The sequence below is a fragment of the Anser brachyrhynchus genome (genome assembly GCF_964034855.1).
Source record: "Anser brachyrhynchus genome assembly, chromosome: 3".
In the NCBI taxonomy this organism is placed as follows: Eukaryota; Metazoa; Chordata; class Aves; order Anseriformes; family Anatidae; genus Anser; species Anser brachyrhynchus.
The window spans coordinates 105,709,442-105,716,710 of record NC_137696.1 but is presented as its reverse complement, the minus strand read 5'-3'; the positions used below and the strand labels follow the sequence as shown (position 1 = coordinate 105,716,710).

The 7,269-nt window shown below is 36.3% G+C and overlaps 1 long non-coding RNA gene across 2 annotated transcripts in view; it reads right to left on the bottom strand.

The window, feature by feature from the left end:
* Positions 1-973: 973 nt before the first annotated feature.
* The window catches only part of LOC308192740, a 56,403-nt gene continuing 50,107 nt past the window's right edge, over positions 974-7,269 (bottom strand). Inside the window, exon 6 of one of the 2 annotated variants that reach the window (XR_013949071.1) lies at positions 974-2,800. This is a non-coding gene — a long non-coding RNA (uncharacterized lncRNA). Of the gene's footprint in view, positions 2,801-6,404; positions 6,742-7,269 lie in introns of those variants that run through there. The other variant, XR_013949072.1, reaches the window with a different exon arrangement.

The window sequence follows — 7,269 nt, the reverse complement described above, 5'->3', positions numbered from 1 at the left end:
ATCCAATCAGATAAAGCCCTGAGCAACCTGGCAAGTCCCCTTTGCTTGGCTGCACTGGGGACCTCTCCATGTCCCTTCCACCTTGCTGTGATCCTATGAAAGAACAACAAAGATTAACAAAGGTGTACACATCTTGTAATTTTATTGCTGTTTAACTGGAGCATACATTAACATAAGCAATTTCTTGCAGACTATGTGGCAAGGCAGACTTTGGGAAAAATTTCTTTTCTGAAAAAGAAAAAGAAAACGCCAAAGGAAGGCATTTCAGACCAAAATTGTAATATGGAAAAACACTGGAACATTTGTGTGAAGAGCTAAGATTCTTTTCCTACACTTTTTGTCTCAATGTGTTTTATTATTATTATTGCTAATTATCTGAAGAATCTCTTCACTGCCCAGTTTATGAAGATGACCCCACACTTAATTTCAAAGATCTTGTATTTACTTCTCTGAGGGGAAACGCAACACAAAGAAATGATGTACCATAATTATTTTTGAGATACATATGTTCTGAACATCAGCAATAAATATAGTCATGATGTAATCTTGAAGTGTCCAAGCACCAAGATTCCATCTGTGATTAGTTTTGATTCCAAGGCATAATATATGTGAAACAAATAGGGCAATTTCTCACTATATGAAGTCTTTTTAAAATATCACCAGGACAGAAACAAGAGTTAGAAAAAAAGATGTTGAAAAAAAGAGCAAGTGTTCTGTACTGCTCAATTATTTCATTGTTCAACAGCACACAGTAGAAAACTAAAATTACCTAAAAATGCAGTGCTGCTGCTTCTTCTATTGTTACTTAGTTTGATTAGTTAGCTGAAATAATAAAACTATAGCATATTCTGTTACACAGAAAGGTGGCAATGCAGTTATTACAAAGATGGATGTTGATAATGCAAAACGTTAATTAATATTTTGCTTTATTGCAAAGAATAAGAGCTTTAGTCTTTGTAAGTATATAAACGATACTGATTTGAAGCTCTATGCAGCACAGCAGCCCTGGACCAGTTAGGATACTACACATCTTAGTTGTAGGTCAAATAAAATTTAGGCCATCTGCAAAGCTGAAAATAACTTTGCTGACAACAAATTCTACGAAACTAGGTTAAACTCCTGAAAACCTCCTAAAGTACATGGGAGATAAAATTTGGAGAGGGATGTAATATCTTTTATTAGACCAACTGACAGTCAGAAAGTAAAAATACTATGACTTTAAGTAGAGTACTTTCTCAAGGTAAAATATATGTCTTCACTGGTTTTTATGTCTTTACCAAGAAAAAATTAGGAGCTGGGTTTAATCTCTGAGACCTTGGATATCAAAGGACTTCAAGAGACAAGCTACTTTCTAGCGATATATGGTTACATGAGTCAGTCTCACTCATAAGGGAAAGTGGATAGCTTTCAAGGCAAGTCCAATCATTTCAGGAAATAAACTAAATTTTTTCTTTAAGGAATTTAGATCTTATTACTGGCTGCCAAACAGTTAACACTTAATAATTTTGGGTTTGCAGCATGCAACATAGCTTACTAGCTTGTCTAAATCAGGCGCAGAACAGTAATGAGATGCCAGAATGGAATCAGTTGAGGTGAGAGAGAACATCTGGAGGCATCTTGGCCAACCCTGTTCAAGCAGGGCCACCCTGAGCAGGGTGCCCAGGACCACGTCCAGGAGGCTTTTGAAGATTTCTAAGGAAAGAGACTCCACAGACTCTCTGGACAACCTGTTCCAGTGCTCTGTCACCAGCACAGTAAGAAATTAGGTTTATAAACTTCTGCATTATAATGCATCTAATAAATGAGAAGGCAGAAGTTCCTGTATAGTCTACTTGATTAACGGTATTTTTAAAACACATCTGTCACACCAGAGAACAGGCAAGGTGGACTTAAGAGAAATGGGTAACTGTAATCAAAGGAAAATAAATGTAAGTATTTAGACTAGCTTTGTTCTATTCAATATTAAAAACTCAAAAAAATACTTTTTCTGAGATTCAGCTTCCCTTTTCTGATGCTATCCTATCTAGTTGTTAGAGATGATGTGCAACAAGGCAACATTTGCTTGTTCACAAGAAAAACTCATCACATTTATCAATAGATGGTGGAAAGCAAGGATGACTGAAATTAAATATGCAAAAAATGCACTTCAGAACTCAGACGCTACTATAACTTTTTTATATCTTTCTCTAAACAGCAACTGGAAAGCAGACCATCATACAATTTCTGATATTATATTTTATTTCTCCTGACAGCATAAGATCCTAATCTGCTCCATTTGCAATTTACTTTGATTCTTCACATAACATTTTTTCTCAACAAGGAAGTTAATTTGCAACAGCTGTATGTTGACTAGTTTGGACAACAGTCGAAATTAATAGAAAGTGTACTCTGAACATCTTGAAAAACACCTCTTTGTAAGTATTTATTTTTTTACTTGAAAGATTTTCATTTCTTTTTGAAGAAGAGTTGCATGCTGCATCTATGAGGAAAAATTGCTGCTATAAAAGATAAGTAGATGCTTTCTTAGTAATCAAAGCAGATAACATCTCCGGTGGACATGAAACAGTGTTCTGGTCTTTGGATATGCACATGCACACACAAGAACACGAATACAGCTAAGAGCAGCTCTGGCAGAAGAGTCCCCTTTCAACCAGCTGGCTCTGATGGGAAGCACAACAGCAAACAAACAACAACAACAAAAATCCACTAGGATTTGGCTCTGTTAAGCATCCTTCTGCACTAGGAAGATTCCAACATAAACTGGAACAGGGAGGTTCCTCTACCACAGGACAGGATGAACCTGCAAAAATTATTTTTAAAATCTGAGAAGATAAACTACAGAGGGCAGACTTTGATAAAACAACAAAAAGAAGAACAATAACAATAACAGGAGTGCTGTTTATGCCCACCATACCACAGGCACTGCTAAGGTGCTTTGATTGAGATTTCTTTTGCCTACTTTAATATTCTTCCCTTGATTCGGTATTCTAAAAACAAACAGAAATTTATACATCGTTATGAAAAATATTAAATGTAATTAAATATTTATATTTAATATTTGCTTAATAAATGTGTTTGTTGTTGTTGTGGTTGGTTGGTTGTTTTTGGTTTTGTTTGTTTGTTTGTTTTTCCTGCCAAAATCTTATAAAAAATAAATAGGACAAGAAGTAGAAAACCTTACTATCATCTCTTAGGCACACATGTCATTTTACAGGGAGTCCTGTGAGATTTGCTGTCACACATATTTTTGAGTGAATGGGAGACATAGCTTCATTCTGTGAAGTTTTCAAGGATGATGTCCGCTGCTGCAGGAAGGAAGGAAGGATTTCTTTTGTACCCACTAAAAACATCTTTGCAAAGAGAAAGGAAGTGAGAACAGAGAGGCCAATGACAGTATGTTGTGAGTATTTATTGGGATTTGAGTTTTTCCTCAGAGATCAAAATCCTTATAATGGCTACACATGGTAACACGATGAAAACTGAGAAAGCAGCTTTATCTCCAGCATTGAGGATAAAAGTACAAGCAAGCTTATATCTTAGATCTATGAATTTTTACTCTTTCTCTTGGCAATTTTTCAGTCCAAATTGTAACAGGACTAAGGCATACTTCCTTTATGGCTTGTGAAAAATATCTGTGGTGATGAAACTAACCAGCACTAGTAAATAAGAGAAATGTTGATGTAGTGAAAACACTGCTAATACAAAAAATAAATAAATAAATAAAAAATCACCAGTGCTGAAGATGTCAAAATACTGGTGCAAATTGTTCACTTCTGGGCCATTTTCTCAAATAAGTGAGAGATATAAATTCCTTCATACTGTGATTACCCATGGCTTCTAGTCCATTACCTTCACATATCATTCACGTAAAAGCAAGGAGTTATCAGAACCCGCCATTCTGGAATTAACGTTTAAGAGAAAAAGCAAAAAACACTTCAGTGTAATAACCATCATACCATGAGGTATACTATTTTGTGTTTATAGGTAGCAAAACCAGCTTTATTGAAGTCCTGCCTAGAAGCCTAAGAATATTGAACTGAACATCAAAATGTTAGGTAAGTTACTCCTTCCCACTTGCAGATATGAATCATTTGGCATAATGTATTTTAATGTGCTAAAGAAAAGAAACAGGAGGATACATAAGCAGATGAACAGACAATGACAATTTCTGTTATATGTTTATATAACTTTCTATTCCTCTTCTCTAGATGTGATCTGTAAGCTGTGGCGTTCTGACACCTTTTCTTCCAGGTGGAAAGGACTGTCTGAAAATGCCACCTCCTTTATGCACCATTTTGGCTCTGACAGTTATCCTTCCCAGCCACTCCTGACCCCACCAGCTGCTCTGCACCTCATTGTGCTCATGGTCTGAAACACTGCCTGCTGCTCTTGTTCTTTCAGCTCTTCAGTTGGGATATACGTTACGGTAAGAACAACCTGTCTCCTCCTGCCTGCTGGAGACCGTCTAACAGACCTCTGTTTCTTGGGTTATTCTAAATGACCAATGCTTGCATCTCAGACTTCAGACTGCCACATCTCCTGTCTTACCAAAGACTCTAAAAGTTTCCTAGCTATCAGTCTGGGAACAGCAAGAGCAGGGATGCTCCACAGGGGAGTACAAGCTGGCAGTGAGCACAGCCACAGCCCACTGCAGCCCCATGATACCCAGCTGGGTTGAGCAGCACCCAAGAAGGCTAACAACATCTCAGTGACCATCAGATGGATGGAAAGTAATGAGTCAGGTCCAAGATGAGCCCAAGATATCCAGCCTTGGGGTCCTGGGCTGAGCTGGAATAGGGCTCATGGACCCTTGGGCAGGAATCAGGGGAGGCTGGGCAGGGCCGGGAAGGCCTACTGGTGCCCTTGGAGCCCTGACGATGTTTTCTTCCTTTGTTAGTGATGCAGTTTTAACGTGCTGTTGTTGCAAGCTGTTGCCTAAGATGAGGGTGAACACTAACTAATGTTCTTGAAGAACATTTAAACATAGCGAGAACACCCAGACTTTCATCTGTGATTGTAAATTGTATAATTGTAAGCTTTCCATCACTTATTTGGCATATCTTTTTAATCAGTCTACCAATAACAACAACAAAACAAAAAGCAAGCAAATAAGCAAGATCCATAATATCTACAAAATTAACATATTTCACAATTGCCCACTGGGACCTTTTCATGCACCTCTTGTGAACTCCATGAGAAAGGTCTTAGACCTCAATCCACAAGGAACATCTCTATAACCATAGCTAACTTTTCAGCATTTGGCTGGGAATTAAATCCTTAAACCCCTTACTTAGACATTTTGGCTGTTTAGTTCCAATGACTGAAAAATTTTCAGTGACTGAAAAATCAAGGAAGTCTCAGCACTCTTCATAATACCTAGACACTTACGAAGATGGGTACGTCTGAAATCCCCCTCTCCTTAGTCTGGTCTTATTTCTGTGTTAGGGATTCACAGACTGTTCCTGTTCCTACACTTGGCTACCTTTGGATCTTTCTTTTCAGTAATACATCTACTTCATGCTTTTACTTTTAAAACACAGAGGAGTCTCCTCCATAGCTTGAGGAGGAATAAGACCACATCTCTCCTTTCCCAGGAAAGCACTGCTGTGAATGAGCTGAGCTGTCATTATCCTCTGGCAAATTTGTGTCACTGTGTAGCTAAGAGCAAGACTAATAGGACCAGAAAGAGACTGAATAAGAGTGAGACTTGGAAATTAGGGTTTGCAATAGACTTTTATGCTATTATCTAGACTTCTGAACAGTTTGTGGATTAAGGAGCAATTTGTCACTGAATACTGTGCTTTATCAATACTAAAAAAAAACAATACTTCATTAATTTCAATATCTTGATTGACTTGCAAATGGCTTAATGTAGATTTCTCTTAATTGCAGATGTGTGTTTTCCAATAACTAATTTTACACCTACAAAAACTGTGATTGTCACTATGAGAGTAACTTGAAAAACATATATATCTATTTCTGATGGTATTAGTCTATAACATTAATACCTTTTTTCTTGACATATTTGCACAATACAGTACTATCCCTTCTTGAACTGTACCAGTGCAAAATATGAAAATGGGTTTTCCTCACGATTTATATATTCATGTCTTTGTCAATAAATCATTTGTGAAACTAAGATCAGTCAAAAGACATGAGAACTAATATTTTCAAAGATCAATTCAATAAAAAGAGGTAATCCTAAAAAAAAAAAAATTACTCTCAAATCATTTGACAACAATCCTATATATTACCTTGATCTCTATAATTTATCTTGATAAATTATATTCTTGACAGTAGTTAAGGTGGCATTTCATTATATTTCTTACCAATATAATAATATTCCAATACAGGGGGAAACATTTACAAAGTTATTCAATACAAATATAAGTAACACCGTGACTACAGGAAAAATTTTAATACAGAAGTGGAAATGGAAGAAATAGAGAATTAGTCAGTCTAGATGCCAGTAGCTGGAAAACAACTATCTTTACTGCAGAATTTCTGTTTGCCATAGAAAGAGAAATGAAGTGAATGGATCATACCTGAATCTCAGGTAGCTTTGCGTCAAAAAGTCTAATACTGTCACCACATCTCAGTTCTCTCACTGCAACAAAACCACTGGAAGCTGAACTGCAAATGGATGCAATTATTCTGGTGAATGTGTCCAATTTTCTGTACCAGCTTTTATTCAAGATGAACAGAAGATTCACTCAGTCTCAACAAACCACAAAGGAGGTCCTCAATATGACAGAAAACAACAGAAATACATTCAGAACCAGAGAGTGATTTCTGTGGAAGAAGAAGTGTAAAAGCCTGCACACAACTAAAGAGCATAAAGGTTACCAAACACTTCTCAGAATACATTAAAAGAAACTTCAGTGAGAACACAAAAGTAGAAGCTAAACCCCAATGGAACTTAATACATGCTTCTTTCAATTCCTAATGAATATTAATGGTGGTGAGGAGTACAAGTCTTTGACAATAGAATATTTTCAGAGTGTTGAAAGAGTTTGCTTGAAAAAATTATTTATTCACTAAAGAGCTGATCCTGGATCCACTGAATTTATTGTTAAAATTCACTTGGCCTCCATGGGAATGCCCTGCAAGTATTCAAAAACAGTTTCAATAACACTATGTTAAAAAGGTGTAAGATGAAATATAGAAATACCAAAAATGAAATTAAACAAAGGTTTTGAAGCATTATTTTATGGTGATTATTTATTTATTTATTTATTTATTGAAAAGGTCTGACAGACCAAGAATTTT